We start from the raw sequence: 20,467 nt of genomic DNA, 5'->3' as shown, positions 1-20,467 counted from the left end.
TTGAGTTCAAGGCCTTCAAGTAGAAACTTTATACATATAATGGGATCCTACGGTCTCAGGTGTACAATTTCATCGTACACAAGAGAGTTCAAAAACTCCAGAACCGCAATCGACAACATTTTTACTAACATTGATACACACGGGATAAGCAGCAAAGTTGTTGTCACTGCCTTGTCAGACCACCACGGCCAGGAAACCTTAGTAAGGTTGTCACCAGTGGTCCTCGATAGCTCTCAGTATAAGTGGTCTCGCCGTTTCTCGCCACAGAATGTCCAGACATTTAGACATTACTTAAGTAATGAAATGTGGGCTGACATGCTTAGCACAGAGAATGTCAATGACAAATTTGAGGAGTTCTTCAAAGTCATCAATCACTACTTTGAGGTTTGTTTCCCTTTGGTAAAATCTAGGATTTGTCCTAGAAAGTCTGCCGGTTGCTCTGTCACAAACCCTGAGATCTTGCATATGCGGGATAGGTTGCAGTTTTTGCACTCAATAACAAAGGATTTCGATTCATCCCATCCCTCACGAGTATTGTATAGGAATGAGAGACGAGATTACAGGAAGGCTATTCGGAAAATCAAATCAGATCAAGTACTGACCAAGATTGCCAACTCCTCTAATAAAAGCAAAGCAGTGTGGGAAATCATAAACAACCAAAAGTCTTCAAATTCCAAGAAGAACTTGAACATTCAATTATTGGACGAAAATAATACCCATATTACAGATCCTACAACAGTTGCCAATATATTCAATAAATATTTTGCTGTTGTAGGACAAACACAATCAGATGTGACTTGTGGTAACACTGCTGCTATACACTCATCTTCAACTAGTATGCAGACAATAATGAACTCCTTCTTCCTTTCACAAACGTCGGCAGAGGAAATATCACGCGTCATCCTTGCTATGAAATCCAAGCCATCTTGCGGATCTGATGGTATTTCTTCTAAACTCTTGAAACAGATCCATGACTTGATATCACCACTGCTGGCCTTTCTTGTGAATGAATCTTTTCAAGAAGGCGTTTTTTCCGGATGTTTTGAAGCATGCTATCATTCGACCACTGCACAAAAAGGGTAAAAGGGAGGATTGCAGTAATTATCGCCCGATTTCCCTCTTGTCAACCTTCTCCAAGGTAATTGAAAAGATTTTTCTCGAGAGATTCTTGTCCTTTATAGACAAGAATAATGTCCTTTCTCCTCAACAATTTGGTTTCATCAGAGGAAAATCCACGATGGATGCCGTGAACTTTGTTGTGTCATCTCTGGCTCAAGCCATGGACTCAGGAGATCCGGCCTTAGGTTTGTTTTTCGACCTTACTAAGGCATTTGACATGGTCAATCATGGCTTACTGATGGAGAAGCTTGACAGACTTGGAGTAAGAGGAGTACCACATTCCTGGATCTCATCATACTTAACAGGGAGGACTCAGTCTGTTCAGATACAGTACTCGGATGTCTTTGGGTGTCGTAGGTCAGCCAACTCAATCTCAGCTGGTGTTCTTAGGGGCGTTCCACAGGGCTCAGTTTTGGGTCCTGTCCTCTTTTTGCTCTTCATCAACGACCTCCCGAGGATTGTGTCTGGTGTCAATGCCAGGATTTGCTTGTTTGCGGATGACACATCACTCACGGTAAGAGCTCCGAATCAGTTAAGTCTTCGGACCTTGACATCGGAGAAGGTTTGTGAGATTGTGCATTGGTTTGAACAAAATGAGCTCAAACTGAATGGCTCCAAAACAAATCTCATGGAATTTTCCATAAGTGGTTCGGTGAGTTCCGAGCCGCTTGCAATATCTGTGGGGAGTGACGAGATCTCTCCGTGTGCCGTGAGCAAATTACTCGGCGTTCATATTGACAGCAGGCTCAAATTCCATGACCACATTGAGTTCGTTTGCAGAAAGCTTAGTTCGGCTATTTTCGTAATACGGAATCTCTCAAAGATCGCTGACACTCGAGTGACACTGGCTGCATATTACGGGTTAGTTTATCCGTACTTGTCATATGCAGTCGGGATTTGGGGTGGTGAAAGCACGCGCACGGGGTTTATTTTTAAACTTCAAAAGAGGGCATTGAGAGCTGTCTTCAGCAAACCTAGCCGATCATCCTGCAGACCTCTTTTCAAGGAACACAAAATCCTCACATTTCCATCAATTTACATCCATAGTTGTCTCACTTATATCCATAAAAATCCCCTCCTGTTCAGAAAATCCCACAACTCCAACACTTACCATCTCAGACATTCCAATAACCTTCAGATCCCTCCACACAAGACCAGTTTCTTTGAAAGGCAATTGCGGTTTAGTGGTATACGGTTGTTCAATGCTCTTCCCGAAACCCTTAAGGCAGAAGGTGACGGGAAATCGTTTGCTAAAGGGGTAAAGAACTTGTTGGAGGTGAAGTGCCACTACAGAGTCAGGGACTTCCTCAACGATAGTAGTAGTCTAAGGTGAAAGGTCACCTATGATCATGTTTAAGTTATTGTTATGGTCATGTACCGTACCTTGTTATTCTTAAAATATGACTACTTTAGTATTATTTTTTATTTGTTGAATGGAACAATCCTATTTTGTACATGACGCCATTGTATGACACCATATTGTGTTTTGTCAATAAAGAAATTTGAGTTTGAGTTTGAAATAACTGTCGCCATACTTGCGCACTTTGGCTATGTTGTAAACTTAGTTATACTTGCCATGTCGCCCGGGTTCTCATTTTGACCTTAACTGTCACTGATGCCACTACTCGTACTTGCCTTTACTGATGCGTCTCCACTTCCACCACTTGTTACAGTTACAAGAAATCTTTTCATTTAGATGTAAATATAATATACACTTGTACTCAAAAAGCTTACGCAAAAGTTAAGTATCTCTGAAAATAACTACAAAAAATGTATAGGTGCTATGTTCAAAACACAGAACTGCACTAACTGCACTAGACGTTTCGCATTGGCGGTAAGGATAGCATTAATAAGGGTTCCAGTAAAGTCCTGGCCCGATCGGTCACGGTGGTACTTCACGAGTCATTGGGAAACCACAACAACTAGGCGTTACCGCGAGTCATCTTCAGCACTCTACTGAAAACATGGTGTACACTCACAGTATTTTACTGCCGATAAACTAAGGAAAATATAATATTCGGCACTATTACGATGATGACTAAAAGTTATACGTAAACTTCTTGTAATTTGAAGAATAAAAAGTTTGCTTTATTATTTTGTAAATAAATTAAATTAATTTTTCAAGTAAGCATGGGCCCCCTTGAATCTTCATTGCGCCCCCCTTGAGGGTCGCGCCCCACACTTTGAGAACCTCTGTACTAGATGATGAACACTTGAATATTGGATGGCAACCAGAACTCTCAGATCTGCAAGGATTACTACTACCAGTATTAAATCTACACTAAACCGACAAAGGTGATTGGAAGATGAATAAGTGTCAATGGAACATACAAAGTAAAACAGGATTTGAACTCAAGTAAGATCTACCCAATTTAAGATTCCAAATCTTTCAAAATTCAAACCTATTTTTGTATAAATTCAAATTTAACATGCACCACAATGTTTTTCTATGTTGGATATAATATTTTTTATGTGCCCATGGCAGTATAATTCACGAAACCCTGTATCATACATGTGACAAATAAACTCAATAATAATTGTAAATCAAACGTTTATTTATTTATATCAATAGCTAGTTAAGCAAGGGCAAAGAATAAGGGCAAATAAGTAAATAAAGCAAAAGACAATTTAATATTATCCAGTATGCAGATGACACGACTCTGTTTCAAAGCTAGGTCGAACCAAGAACTAGAACAAATTACATTCATCGAGCTCAACAATACAATTCAACATCTTAACGAGCTCAATCTCAAAACCAATCCAACCAAATCTTCATTCATTCAATTTAGATTGCAACAGACAACCTCAGATAGTAATTCAGCTCTAATGGTGGACGATACCGAGATTGAAGAAGTCTACTAAACAGAATTCCTTGAAATGCACCTGGATCGAGAGTTGATTTGGGATTGTAATATACGTAGACAGTGTATGTGCAAAGTTAGCCTCAGGCATTTATGTTTTGATGGAACTTTCAAAATACTGCCCAATTCAGGTGCTGATGATGGTGTATTTCAGAATACTTTACCCACACTTATCTTATGGATTGACTTTGTGGGGAGGACGCTCAAGCACTACAATTATTAATTAATGAAGATTCTGTAGTACATGCTCATTAATTTGGGTTTAGGCGAAAACGTGGCACAATTCAAAAAGTACATAGAATAGTTGAAATGAGACGGTAGTGCTTAGGAAATAAAAGTTATTGTTCGGCTACCTTTTTAGATGTCAGTCAAGTATTTGATAAGGTGTGGCATACTGGTCTATTATATAAAATTAAGAAGTTTTTGCCTCACTCTGTTTTTTCAATACTTAAATCGTATTTCTCAAACCGATCTTTTCAAATAAAATACCATGATTTTCTTACTCAGCTACATTAAATAGAATCCGGAGTTCCTCAAGGAAGTGTAATTGGTCCATTTTTATACTTACTATATACCGCTGACCTCCCAGAAAATGAACATACTCAAATTGCAACTTTCGCAGATGATACTGCAATTTTGTCAGTCCATAAAGATTGTATTCGAGCATCCCATTACTTACAACAGAGCTTAAATGCAATTGCTAATTGGTTTAAGACATGGAGAACCAAAATTAATGAAAATACATCAGCTCACATAAAGTTTATGTTAAATCAAAATTCTTGTCCTCCAGTTACATTGAATAACATTCATTTACACCAAGTAACTGAAGTAAATTATCTGGGCATGAGCTTAGACAGAAGGCTTACATGGAAATCCCACATTTACACAAAGATACAACAGCTAAATTTAAAAACAAATAAAATGAATTGGCTACTCAGATCTAAATCAAAACTCAGTTTGAAGAACAAGATACTATTATATAAAACTATCTAAAACCTGTATAGAAATATGGTGTGCAGTTATGGGATACAGCAAGCAACTCAAATCTGGAGATACTACAACAGTATCAATAAAAATTGTTAAGAAAAATTGCAAAAGCGCCATGGTATGTATCCAATAAAATATTACATCAAGAGTTGAACACCCCAACAGTCAAAGAAGAAATAACCAAATTCAGTCGCATTTATCTTTCAAGATTAGAAGATCATCCAAACCACCTTGCAGTAAATCTACTTGATAATTCTAAAAATGTGTACAGACTCCACCGAACTGCCATCCTGGATCTGCCTTTTAGGTTCTTGAATTAATTATGTTAGTGTTAACAATGGTTAACATCTAACTCAATTTTAATTGTCAATGGTGTTTCTGTATATAATATTTACTTATTGTTCTCCTTAAATTGAACAGATTTTAAACACACATTAAAAACTTGACAACACGCTTCACCAAGCTATACATCTGGAACGAAACTATTCTGAATGGTTGGTTACCCAAGTACTTAGCCATTATCATGTGGTATTCAATACCAGTTTTTATGCCATATTGTATTTAAGGAGATCAAACAATTGCTCTTCAGCATCAGTCCAACCAGTATGGGAAAAAACCACAGCTAAAGTCGCATAGTGCAACAACCATGTGTTATGTGCAAGCTTTATAACTGTGATATCTGTTATGTGATGTGGCATTGAAAATTTCAACCAAAACTACAGAAGTTTCATTTTCTTAACAAAATATAACTTATTATTCCTCCTCAACTTACTTTACTCTCGACTCGGAACTTCAAGACCCCACTGAACTAATGTCATTTCCCAGATATCTAAATGTTAAAAAGGACTAAAATGAATGTGGGGGCTGGGGTAATCTTGGTCCTGCTGTACAGGAACAAACCTGTGTACTTTCAGGCTTAAGGCAATCCCTTGTACTGATGTCAGTTGTCTGAATATCTACTTCAACTCATTAAAAAAAATCATCAAAGAGACATTATACATTTTAGTCTCTTGTGGTGGAATGATTAAATAAATACTTGTAGAACTTTATGAGTGAAACCAGTGAATTTAACTGATTCACAGTATTAAAAGCCACATCTTGGAAACACACTACACACAATCAAAAACATTGTTACGGGACTTATTTCATCCAATAATATGTGATCTCTCAACCAAAACTTTATAAATCTTTATACATTTTTATAGAGGCTTGTAATTATTGTTATATCTGTTTGACACTAATTACTTAGCAAAAATGTCAGCAATGAAAAATTGATTCTAATGATAAATAAATGCCAAACATCTCCACAAATTCTAGACACAACTTGACTACCATTCGAACAAGTAAACACAATGGACTATGGATTACTGGTGTGATGAACACCTTACCAAAAAAAGGATTAAAAGATTTGCATTGGATTGGAAGGATCATTGTTGGTTCATTGATTTTTAGACAGTTAAAAATCCGTAAGAATTATCTGTAGAGGCTTGGTTGCCTATTACATGTTCCTCTATTATTTCTTCCTCAGAATCTGTGAAGTAACTTAGAGCAGCAGCTCCAGAGAGCGAGTCTGTCCTGGCTTCAGGATTCAAGAGCATCAATAAAGCATAATAAACTGCTAGCATTCATCAAGAACTAACAGGAAGGCTCATAGTAGAATACTCTCAACAAGCCAAAAATGATTGACGGATATACCTAGACAGACAGTGGACTGATACACATAAAGATGGTAAATCTTATACGAGTACAAGAAGTGTCAAGAAATGGTCATCGATTGGATAAATATTAAAATTAATCTCTGCAGTGGCAAGAGGTGGCATCTTGACCATTTTGATTAGTCAAAACCATTGTCACAATAGGATACAGCTACCAATAAACACTAATTGGCAGAATGTGGGAGAATATGTACGAATTAAGGAGATCTTTGAGTCCCTGAATAAAAAGAAAAGAAACTACTGGGTAAAACAGCTCAACCAGGAGAATTGATGGAACTGGTGAATAACCTTAAGGGTAGTTAATAATTAATTATTGCACCGATTGGGAAGGTCAATGATCAGACTTTCTTTGGTATCATGAAGCCAAGTTTGAAATATCCTCAGAAAAATGTTTAAGTTTGATGGGTGAACGAACAAAACAACTTAATTACTTACTTTGTTTTAGGACAAAGTTAAACATTAATGCAAAAGAAAAACAAGGTGTAATCAGAACTCTAAAGTTCTGAGCAAAATGTGCAATAATGGTTAGGGCTTTACTGAACTCACAAACAAAATAATAAGAAAGTGACTGAAAGATGATAAGTATAAGAATAATATGCAATTTGCTTTGCATAATGAAGAACAGGTGGAACTGGAAGCTACAAGACCAAAGTTATTGTAACCATACAGCTGGGGACACAATCAAAAGTGTATCTATCTGTCTATGCAGCTTAGTATCAAAGACTTACCGTATGGAATTTCATGGAGATGCAGTTCTTCATCAGCTGCTCTTTTATTTGATAGTCACACCAAAGATAGTATCATTGTTATCATAAGATAAGGAAATCCTTATTTAGTACGATATTGTAATTTGTGCAATATCATACTAACCAAAGATTTACTTATTTTAGAAAAGTGTCAATTCCAGAAGAAGGTACAGGATATCCTAAAAATGCAACTGTACAGCCTTTCTTCAGCAGTCCATTTATGTCTGTATAAATCTATCTGCAGTCCCGGCAACATTTACATCCACTTTAAATACAGAAAACATATTCATACATTACAATTCTTGTTTAGATTCACCTAAAAAGAAATACAACAATTATTTTAAGGGATGGAAAGATGATAAAAGTTTTTTAATTCATTTTAATAGTGTAGTAAGTGGCGGAGCGGTGATTTTATGTTTATATTAATATTTTATGACTTTTACTAAGATATTTATAAATACCACACATGCCCACAAATGTTTTTAACTGTTTGAAGATTACAGATGGAATGAGTATGAATATTAATTTTGGATGTTATTAAGAACTATTGTTGTGTGAACTTGGGGCAATGGATGATCTGAAGGCAAGCATTACTCTTTAGATTACCCCCAGTTGTGTCTAATACTATATGCGATCATGAATTTACATTTTAAAACTATTATGTATTTTTGTATAGAAAGAAGCATTTTGGATATCAGGTTTTTAGTGAAAGTGATAGCATCAAAATGTTTGTCTACACATAACGTAGCTATGGTAGGAAGGGTTGATTCAATTGAATTTCACCTTCATTTTTTTGTAGCGACTGGTATCTGACGCTGTCTCAGACTTCTTAGAAGACAAATACACTACCACTTCACCTATTTATAGGTGTCTCTGATGTCGAAACGATGTAATGCTTTTCATTGTCGACTTTCTTTGGATCTCTTCTGGTGATCATGATTCCAAATTCCAAGAGTCAAGTCTGAGACAGTCAGATATCAGATGCTACAATTAAATGAAGTTAAACTGGAGGTAAACTCAAAATGTTTGTGTTGCTATTTTTATCAGGCAGCACACCTCTACAACAATATACAAAAAATTATGGTTTTATATGAAAATTGCTTTATTTTTTGTATTAATTATGTAGAGAAATAGATGAAATTGTGGTCGGTCATGTACAAATAAAATAGCATTTATACATAAAAACCGTGGTTGCTTTAAAACGTACAACTAGTCATTCTAGAACAGAATGTACTTCTATTAGGGCTGAGAATATTAACATTTCATATAGTAGCTTATCAGGATTATATTTAACAGTGTTAGCCCTAGACTCTATGCTACAGTGCAATAAGTTACAACACTGTTACTCTGTTGTCTCAAATGTGGCTGAGAATGTTAGAGCTCTCTTGCTGCTACTTTTTACTCACCCGACACCAGTCTGTTTACTGCCTGCATATAACTCATTCCTACTAAAAGCTGTCATGTAGCATCAATTAATTCAAACAGTCGACAGTCTCTTTAAGGCACCATGCAGTTCATCTCCACTATAAGCTGCCATGTACGAGTAGACTACCTTTATTCGATTCAGACAGTCAACAGTCTGATTAGAGTCTGCATGCAGCTTAAAAACATAGTAAATTCTACGCAGGCTATACAAAATTTTTAACTGTTATATAAAACAGGTGTACAAACTAAATTACTATAGGAGAAATATGATTTTTTAAGGCATATTTAATTGCGTTAAAATTCATAAGCATTGATAAATAACTAAACATAATAGAATAGTATGATTTTTCTTCCAAACACTACTAATAACTCAATATTTAAATTTCAAACCATGCTCTACCTGGCAATTTATTAAATAATTTAATTTTTATATGCATGTGACTAGTTTATGTATTTTTCAAGTATAGCTCTTGAGAAATATAACATATATTTACTCCTAGTCTTATATGCATATTCATCCTTTTTAATTTTGTAATTTTGTAGGTTTGATTTAACATCTAGTAAACAATAATATGTATATGCAATCAAGGCATTGCCATAATTATTTTTTAAACTTTAAAGGTATGGTAAAAGCTGTAAAGGCATTTTGAAAGGCAGATCAGCAGCTACAGCTCATTAAAAATATAACACACAGGCTGCAAGAAGGCCTGTACCTAGATTTTAGTAAGGCTTTTGATTGTTTAAATCATGCCCAGCTGCTTAGTACGTTAAGGGGGGTAGTACACCGTTAAATGTAAAAATATGTTCATTATTTATTTTTTTCATTATAATTGTTTTTACTAGTTTGTTCTGAGCAATACAGTAAAAAAATTATGATGATATCTTGATTTTTAGCTGGAATTATGAGGGGGGGGGGGGGGGGGGCAAAAAACGAAATTCAAATACATGAGGCTTTTTGTACAAAATCAAAAATCTTGTACACTTCTCTTGTTTTTAGACTTCATTTTCACGCAGTATTTTTTTTACAGTATTCATTGATTGTAGGTAGTGTTTTGCTTTACAATCTGTGATTTGTTTCTTATTTCTATTTTACTGGCCTATGGTTTTGGTTCAATGTATTGTTTGTTTACATTACTTGAGTGAAGATTAGTGTCAACATTTACGTTTTCCAAGTGTCAAGTAATCGAAAATAGATGACAGACCTCTGTGATTGACCAACTAGGTGTGTACTTTGGTAATGCTATTAGAGCCAATCCCAATGAGACTTGGTATCACATGAGAAAGGCTGCATTGGGCAGTATGGAACCACAAGGCCAGTTCGGCATGAGAAACCACTTCACCATTTTTGTCCGACTGGCCCAGAATCTTGGTGTAAGTACCAGCAGGCTATATCTAATGACTCAATAACAACTTTTAAACAAAAAAAATACAATACCATACCCTATAGTGGATTCCATTAAACCAACATTCGTAGATATGACAAAGCCTGAACTTTTAAGAAGATGTTTATAAAGGAAAGACCCAAAACGCTAACAAGTCATACAACAATGTGCTTTGGAACATATGCCCTAAAAAAGGTTTTGTTGGAAGAACAGTTTTTAAATATTGCAGCACATGAAGCATCTTTGATTTATAATGAAGGGCATTTAGGTAGTTTAAAGGGTTCTTAACTCATTTTATCCATGACTCCCGGGGACTTTCTGTGAAGAATTGTTGATGAGATCCCGTGTGCGCGCATTGCTAAAGAAAGTTGAAAATCAAAAGTTTGGAAGCCAGAAAGAGTCAGAAGGAGATTGAGACTAGACAGCAAATGGGGATTTTAAGAAGTAGAAGGTGTAACATATGCAGCAGGGTTCTTTTTAATGTAAGATAAAAACATCATTTATAATAGTTTATACTTTAACAGTTGGTTTCCGAAAGTTACTTTTTTGCCTACTATTTTTACATGATTTTCTCAAAAAGTATTCAAGTATATCCTTACCAAATTTTCAGGGGTTGTGTTATAACAACATTAGCTATAGCATGAACTAGGATTACCAGAAATGAAAACAATATAACTCAATTTATGAAGGTAAATAAATGTTTTTTTTAATAAATTATGTTTATTTTGTAATTTATATTTTTTTTATTTATTTTATTTTTAACATTTAGAGCAATATCCTTAGTTCATTGCCATAGCCTTCTAAGTCTAACAAAACAGAATGATACCAAATTTATGTATGTGTGAAACCTTAAATTTGAGCGTTACAATTATGTTAATAAGTAAGCTACGTACAAAAAACAAAAAAAATCTATAACTCAGTAATAGAATTTAAATATTTTATTAAAAAATATTGGTAATTTTCATAATTAACCCGCCGGGCGGAAAAATACAGAGTTTTGCGTTCTTAACTTATTGGAATCGTCCTATATAAAAAAAATGTATAAGGTTTGATGGGGTGGAAATGAGAAATAACGAAGTTCTAGAAAATAAAAAATATTAAATAACCTTTTCTCAGTAATATCTCCATGTTCTAAACATCCACGTCTAGCGTCACGTGTACCTTTTGTGGCCAACTGATTGAACCTCGTGCTGACGTCATCGGTTGCGCCGCCATCTTTGCAAACGTAAATGAGAAATTACAGAAATGAGCCAGAATTTGATCAAAATTAATAATGTTTTTCTTAATTTCGAGAAAAAAAAATTAATTACGAGTGCCTCCGGCCATCAGCGCGGGCTTCGGCAGCACCTTCGGTGCTGCCCCGCGCTGATGTCAATAAAATGAAAAAACATCCCTCGAGATAGTACCTATCAGTAAAATTATAAAATTCTAGAGGGGCTGATCACAAAAATTAAATTGAAATGTAATGCAAAGGCAATTTATGTAAAGTTTAAAAACTAAATAAATCATGAAAAACTCAAATATATAGATGGATATTAACAGAGATAACACTTACCATTAGTGTGATGGCGGCATATAGCTAAAACTGCAGCAACAAAAAAGTGGTCTATTACAACGAAACGACACAGGTCTCCTCTCCCCGGTTTAAAAACACCACTCGTACCGCACGACGAACAAATACACTTCATTTTTTAAAAATGCCCTGTTCTATTAAAAAAGAGATAATTTCGTTTCGGTTAAAAACGTAAGCTCTTTACGTGCACCTACGAAACACTCCGACACACACAAATGCTCACTAGGGTTGGTTGAACTAGTGGATGGTTTGAATTCATCATTGTAAACTCACTCACTCTCACTCAATCCGACCTACTTGAACACGATATTCTTGTGTAGAACTGACCTATGCCCAGGACAACTCAGATAAACAGGTATGCTACTCAGGCTGCTATCAGTCCCAGGCCGCAGATATTATATTCAAGTAAACAGATTATCCAGGACACAGCACACAAAAACTGAACATTAAAACATTAGAAACTTTACCACTTATCAATTATACCCCCTAAAATCATGTTATTTGTCATTTGCACCCCCTAGTAACTATATATATTTTTTGTTCAGGAGGGTGAGCAGAAAAACGTTGGTAACGTCAAGATTCGTGATAATGATTTGCCCCCTGCCCCTGCGTTTAATCTTACTGGTACCAAATAATTTTAAAATAAAACTAGAGTCATAATATCTTAACTTACCCACAAAATTTTCATATGTGTAGGTATATCAGTAGTTTGCACAAGAAATAAATTTGTAAATGCATGCGGAAAGGTGTACTACCCCCCTTAAACGCTCTAGGAATCACTGGAACAGCATTAGCCTGGTTCAACAGCTGTCTAAATAATAGACAGCATTCAGTGGAATTTTAATGTCTCTTTCATAATACTGTGATGAAATCACAATCAACTCTAATACCAGTACAGAGAGGTGTGTCGCAAGGATCAGTGTTAGGCCCTGTTGTATTCCTGCTGCTAACAAAGGTTCTACCAAACCAACTTATACATATCTGCCATACTGTCATGTTTACAGATAAATAAAAATAGAATAGAATAGAATAGAATAGAATAGAATTTATTTTTGAAAATATTACAATAACACATTATATACCGGTACATTGGTCTATACACAATGTAATACATCAATAAAGTAACCTAAACAACCAAATGCATACACAATGTACAAACCTAATGAGCAAACTTAAATAAAAATGTAACATTCTTGTAAATAAAATTAAAACAAAAACACTCGTAAATTAAAAGAAATATTTTCAAAAATAACTAGGGCCTCTAGAGGCAAGTGCCTGTGGAGAGGTTCCTTTTATTACAAACATATTTTTTAGCTCAAAGAAAATTTCAATAAAACTTTGATTTTTTTATAAGCTCCTAAAAAAATTTATTAAAAGTGTGCTGCTGCAGTTACAAAGTAACAAAAAAGTAACAGTAGCAGAAACCAAATTGACATCCTAGCAGTGGCGTAGCTACCTTGGGTGGCACCCGGTGCGGAAGTAGGTGGTGTCACCCCATTGAAAGTAAAAAGCAATAAATTTTATATGATGAAGGTTATGGATAATTTATTATCTATAATATTGAAGAAATAGCAAAACAATAATAACTAAGACAGAAAAGGAATTGTTATACAATTAAAATTTCTTCTTTCTAGCTTTGACAGCTGCAAACTCAGCAATAACTTCATCGAAATTTAAATTTTGTATTGCCTCGTGTTCGATGGCTAATATACCAAGATTGCTAAGCCGCGATTGGGTCATTGTTGCTCGCAAATAGTTTTTTATTAATTTTAATTTACTGAAACTCCTCTCACATGAAGCTACGGACACGCAAACCATCATGAACAATTTCATTGCAATCATAAGATTTGGAAGAGATTCTGTAAAATCCCATTCTACAATAAACTTTAAAAAATCTAGAGACACCCAATCAGTAACTGTAACATTAGTGGCTTTTAAGTGTCTTCGCAGTCTTGGTATCTCCAAAATTAATTCGTTTTTTATTATCTATCACTATAAATTAATACATGTTTAACAATTCACGCCAACCAAACACAAAACACTTCACGAAACAAATAAGAAATGTTGCAACTGAAACGTCAAAGATCACGATTATGGGACAAGGAATCCCCCAGACAGCATCAGGCTCTTTTGCGGGAATCTCCGAATTATACATAGAGCTGAGCTAGTGCTAGTGGAGGAATCCCCGAAAAAGAAAATTTGTGCTAGCTAATTATTTTTTGTTTGTGTGTATGTTGTTCAGTTGAGAGACCGGGTGGGTATCACCCCAAAAAAGGTGACATCCGGTGCAGCCCGCCCCCGCGGCCCCCCCTTTGCTACGCCACTGCATCTTAGCCTATACTGCCTATAATCAAACAACGTTTGGGTCAATCAAGCTAGAAGGTTGGATATAGTTATATGTATACTGCAATGTAATCAATACTTTTCTGAAAATAAATTAATTTTAAATTTGAATTGTATTATAAAAAATACTATCATAATTTTAAATATACATATATTAAAGTCCTTTTAAAAATCTGAAATATTGATATTCTGAACTTTCTATTTAGTGTTTTTTGTTTGTTTACATAGGACAAGAAGCTGAGAAACCTCTCATTGTACTTAATCCTAAAACGATCCTAAAAGATCTTGCTTCTGGAGTGACAGGATACAGAGGATGGGTAGGGCGAGGGGATAAATGCCACCTCCAGTCAAGATTCTATTAGGAGGGATAATGAGCACACTACGTCTTAAGTCATGTCACCTTGAAAAAAGGTGAGGCAGCTCTGTTCCAGCATCTCCAGTTAAAGCGGGCAGAGGACAGCATTTCTTCATGTACAGGCTAGCAACAACCATTAAAACTAAAAGAGATCAAGAGATCCACCCACTCCAACAGTCTACCTCTGCTGTAGATTAGACCTATCGATTCACCCACACCCAATATCCCTAATACCTTGAAATTTATGGTTAGTAATATGCCGCTCCTGGACATCCATAGCATTACCCAGATATAAAAGATATTTCAGTTTTTGCTGTATTCAGTGTAAATCCAAGTGGAAGGATTACATTTTCTACATTGAGTGTAAAATTATCAATGTAGGTCTCACAGTATAAAAATACAGGTATTTAAGTCCTTTTAAAAAGTCTGCAATACTGACAAAAAATTCTCAATTTTCCATTATTGTTAAACCATTTAGTTTTAAGAAACTTTCCCTGAACAGTACAATATTAATTTTAGACAGTTACAACATAAAATTATAATGAGTCTAATCATAACAATTTATGAAACTTGGGTGCTTAACATTAGTAGTGTGAATAGTACAATCTGATTGTCAAGTTAAGCACAAATTAGTTTGTTTATACTCCTCATACTTATATCAGAATAGATTTAAATCTGTGCTGATAAGAGCTTCTCTACTTTTAGTTTATACAAAAACTTGCAAAATTTTCCTCCCAGAATATAAATACGGTGGAACATAATAAAAATTTTACAATAACTCCTATGATTGTATTAACTTTATATTATTATATATTAGAATACAAACCAACAATACATGAAGTAAAAAGCTCCACCGTAGTCATATTTTTACCTCAGCAAAATTACTTATATTTTAATTATTAAATTAAACTTGATTTTCACTCCTATTTTATGGAATTTGTTACACAAGTTATCGTACAAATTCTGCTTTCGTTTACAACAAGCAAGATTTGTACTATTCCGGCTGTCCTAAAGTCGGTACATGACTTATCTCAGTGAAGTTGTTAACAACTTATTCTATATCTAGATGTGTATAATTGTTTAACAATGATTCAACAGCTTGAGATATATCATTGATTAGCAATGTATTCTGCAGCTAGAGATAGCATCACTGTTTAACTAAGTATATATTCTGCAGCTAGAGAGCAATAACACATTGACTGCGGTGGACGCAACTTATTACTATCTCGGTTATACTAAAGTCCATACTTTTCCACACTTACATTTTTATTTTGATGATAAAAACATAAAGTTTATTAACACATTGTCTAAGGTGAAACGACTGCCACTTAGACTTTACCAGTGTTTAAAATTGGCAATTAACATTTACAAATATTTTCTGCTAAGTAAATACTATTTTTTTCCTATTTATGTGCTGTATGTAGTTTGTCTACATAAATTCTTAGTATGAACATTCTTGAACAAAACACAAAGTAATTTTTTAAATTAGCTAATAATAAAAAAACTGACATTAAAAATTATACTTTTTGAATTGCTGAAAACTGCATTTCAGCTTTGGATAGTAGGTAGCTCTGAAATAACCATTAATAGCCTACTTATGACACCAATAGCAGATTTTTAAAAACCTGTTTAGCACTAAATGGTTTAAGAGCAAAATTGTATCACATGTTTGGTTATTTTAAAAATGACATCCCTCATAATGGTAAAATATGTGATAAAAACAAGTGAACTGTTTTGTAAAATACATGGAAAAGGGTTTTGAAAGCTTTGTAGTAAAAAATGTTTAGTATTATCTAAAGATAAAGTTTATTAGGATGTAAACTATAAAAGTGCTTTAAAATAGTGATTTATTCATGTGGCTATATAATTAAAAAAATGTAAATAAATATGAATGTAGTTGTATATTACTGTAAGCAGATAAAGATATAAAAATTTTAATGTAAGGTAGAAAACTGAATAATAAAATAACATTTTCTAATCAATAACTATATTAAGGGGAGCAGACCACTTTGAAATTGAATTTGTATGGGATCTCGGTTTTTGATAGATTTGAGTACCTTGAAGTTTCCTCTTTAAAATGACATACAACACAAAATAGTTAATAATTACATATATAAAAAAAAAAAAATTCTAAGAGTACACAACTGCAATCAGCATTTACTGCCTGGAATTGCAGTCGCCAAATTCGGCTTTACGTGCAAGTAGTGCTTATAGTATACTTCACAAGTTTTTGTTGAACTATTTATTACAGTGACATTCAATACCAACTGATCAATACTCTCTGTGCTAATGAATACCACAGCATGCTACAAACTAAAAAAAAAACTAATGCTCTCTGATAGAATAAGCATTGGTGGCCAAGGCCCATATGTTTTGTGTAGTCTATGCCTAACCTGGCTGTATGGGTATGCTATCGATACAATTCAAATCTATTGCTCTGCCATGAGGATAAATGCTACAAAAAGGAGTTCATGCTACGAAATCTGCAATATGGGCAAAATATTTTCATTTAGGTTTCTCTGATGAAAAGCCTGAACATTGGTTATGCCCTGAAGACAACAATACTTCGTGTAAGTATCAAAAATTAATAACAGAGGGGACTAAATACAAACATTCACAGCATACTCACCTTCCCCCTGCAGTACTACTAGAATTAAAACTTGTCTTCTAAGACAACCAATCCAATGTCACTTGCAATGTGCTCATGGCAGTACACTAAAATATAGTGAATCACTAAATTCATTATATGGAGCAGAATCTCAAAAAAGTATTTGTTAGACTGGGGGACCCTAGAGCTAGGTGTTTATGACACAACAGGAGGATACACTAGAAGAAATATTGCAACGTGCCTAATTTTCAAACTCATGGGTCATATTACATTACGCCTGCTAGCAAGAACTGTGTGCCCATAATATAAATTTTTGATCTTTGAAGAATCTAAAAAGCAGAGAAGGCAATGCAGGAACTTGAAATGAAGTCTAGGAAGCAAACAACCCAACAAATAAGGGGGATAGAAAATAAGTTTTAAGAAAATGAAGACCCAGACAACCCTACCTACAGCCCAAGACACTACTGATTGGAAGTTTTCCGAAAGTTGCATTTTTTTCATGCATAGGTACACCTTTCTCATGAACTACATGACAGAGAGCACAATTTGGCGCTTTTTGACCTCACTCTTTTACACAATTGGATATGTAAAAATTTCCATACAGGTATCTTGCTTATTTTTTAGGTGGAGTTTCTTTTTTTTTACATATGCTATAGTTTTTTAACATCTCACAGCATAAAATGTTATAACAAATATTTAGAGCAAAATATTACAAATTCAACATGTCTAGTTTTGTAAAAGAGTTAGTTCTATAAGTGTACCAAATTTCAGCTCTCTAAGTAAAGTGGTTCCTGAAGAAGGTGTAACACAGGTTAATAAAGTTAATCAGCATACTCTACTCTCCTTTTATTATTTTAGTTCATATTCGATTAAACGTTATGATTCCATATTACTTTATTAATAAACAACCTTTGCGCAGGTTGTAGGGCAATATTCAATGACAATATCCTTGAAAACTCGCTGAATACATTTTTAATTGGTTTTGTTTGATAAGTTTAATTTTTTGTACAGTATGACTCAGATTTGGACACTAAGTATCAGATTCTTGCCTGTTTGGTGTAAGTATTTAAACATAAAACACTGAACGTTTGTTAGATTACTTTGTAATAACTACTTGCAGCAAACATTTATGAATATAATATACTTCAGAAATCCAATGGTGAATAGTTAGATTGGGCTGTTGTTTTTGCCACAAAAAGCAAACATTTTAGTCATCACGGTTGGAGTACAAGGCTACCTTATTATTCTACATATAAAGTTTTTAAACTAACTGTATAATAATTTATTTATTTACTCTCAATTATATTTATCTCACCCAATAAATTGTATTAGTTTAGTTTGTAACATTCCATTCAATAAAAGAAACATGAAAAATATTGAATTCTTCAGTACACATAGTGAAAAATACATTGACTACCACTATTATACAAATTTTAAATTAAAACTTACAGAATTAGAAGCATTTACTCCATAATCTTCATAATAAAGTGTCCATTTTTATATTAGAAGTACTTGTATTCACACAAAGAATTTAAACTGGTGTTACACAAATTTTTGAGATGGAATTATTTTGCATTGTTTCTAGGTAACATTGGTAAATTAATATGTGCATTGTTGAAGAAAATTATAATTAGTGAAAGTTTTCCACAAAATGTTAGTATAAACTTTTTGTCATTATTAACAACCCAATAAAATACAAGTTTATAGAATCCTAGAGATTATGTTCCCTTGTCAGTACTTGGAAAAATATTTCTTCACACCTCTTTTGAATTGTTTTTTTTATTGAATAGAAATGTTAGTCTATTTCAATTCTTTATGGAAAAATAAATAACTTGGCTATAATAAGTTATTAATTATTTTACAATACTTCATTAATAAAACTTGAAAAAATTGCGAATAAGACTACAGAACACCCTTCCTCCGCGAAATGTGAGTTGAAGGGTTCTGTCCCTCCCAATCTCCAATCCCAGATAAACCAGTGACAATGGTTTTGAAACAGTATTTTCTCAGCTCCCACTTTTTTAGATTGTGTGATACATAATAGTTGTATCCCAATAGTTATTATCAACAAGATACTTGAAAGGTTTGTATGCTGATGCTGGTTTAACATTTATATGTGTATCTGAAAGTTGGTTTTAAGTGTGTCAAGTTAAAAAAATATGATCCGAGAAGAAATAATTATATCATATTTTTTACCTTTTGATATACTTTCATTCAACCTTCATCAAAACTAGTATGGCTGGCGATCGGTTTCTTTCTTATGAGGAATCCCTCCATCGATTTCAAGACAAACCAGGTTTTGTGCTTATGTGACACAAATTGGATATTGGCTTCTGGACTATCAAGAAGAGTATCAAAAGAGATGGCCTTGTTTGGAGCTTAGTCATCCAAGGAAGCAGCAAAATAGGGTAGTGATCTTTGTTGGCTACTCTACCTGTAGATTTAGCGGACAGCATAAGGGGACAGTATCTATTGGGTTAGAAAATTAGACAACTATATTCCTTGGTACTTAGCTGGGAGGAGCTCATGAGCAGATTACAGCACTTCTTAAGGCTTACAGGCCTTTAGAAATTTCCCAAGTATATCCCATTTCCCAGAGTACAAAAGGCTTAAATATAGAGTGCATTGGAAAACTTACAAAAAGTACGATAAATGAATATAAGTACCTATCCTGTTACGTTTCAGGAACACTTAAAGATAATGAAAATAGATTTTGAATTGGTTTATCCTGTTTTATTTACTTCATAATCTTATAATATCCAGAATGTTTAAACAGAGAACCCATTCCTCAGAGCATTATTCTGTTTACAGTTACCTGTTACATAGTACAGTTAAGTAGATGAAAATAAATACGAATACTGTATAGTATTTTTTCTGTTGCCTTATATAGTTGTTTTTACGATTAATGGTTTATTAATGTTGCTTTCTAAATTATGTTGCCATAATACACTCTTTGTAATGGTTAAAAGAAAACTTTTACTGTGCAAAAAAGAGAAACTTTCGGCATCCTAAAACATTGATTAAAAATTACCCAATTTACAAATTAAGATCACATTAGTATAAACTAATGATTACACATGATAGTTGTAATCTAATAAAAAAAATCAACATAAAATGTCAGATAATATTAAAATTGCAACTAAAAATATCTGTGTAGATTTTATTACCTACCTTGTTGTAATTAACAGTAAGTCAGTATTTATTTCGTCAAACTAGAATTTTATTAGTAATTTTTAATATTATAAAATAATTACATACATAAGTCATATATGCATTTGAAGAATATACTTGTATGTTATTCTCAGAGAAATAAAAACCTAAAAAGCTTAGATTTTTCTGTTTATAATTAGATT

Source organism: Homalodisca vitripennis, chromosome 4 (assembly GCF_021130785.1).
Source record: "Homalodisca vitripennis isolate AUS2020 chromosome 4, UT_GWSS_2.1, whole genome shotgun sequence".
NCBI lineage: Eukaryota > Metazoa > Arthropoda > Insecta > Hemiptera > Cicadellidae > Homalodisca > Homalodisca vitripennis.
Note: the sequence above shows the minus strand (reverse complement) of the source record.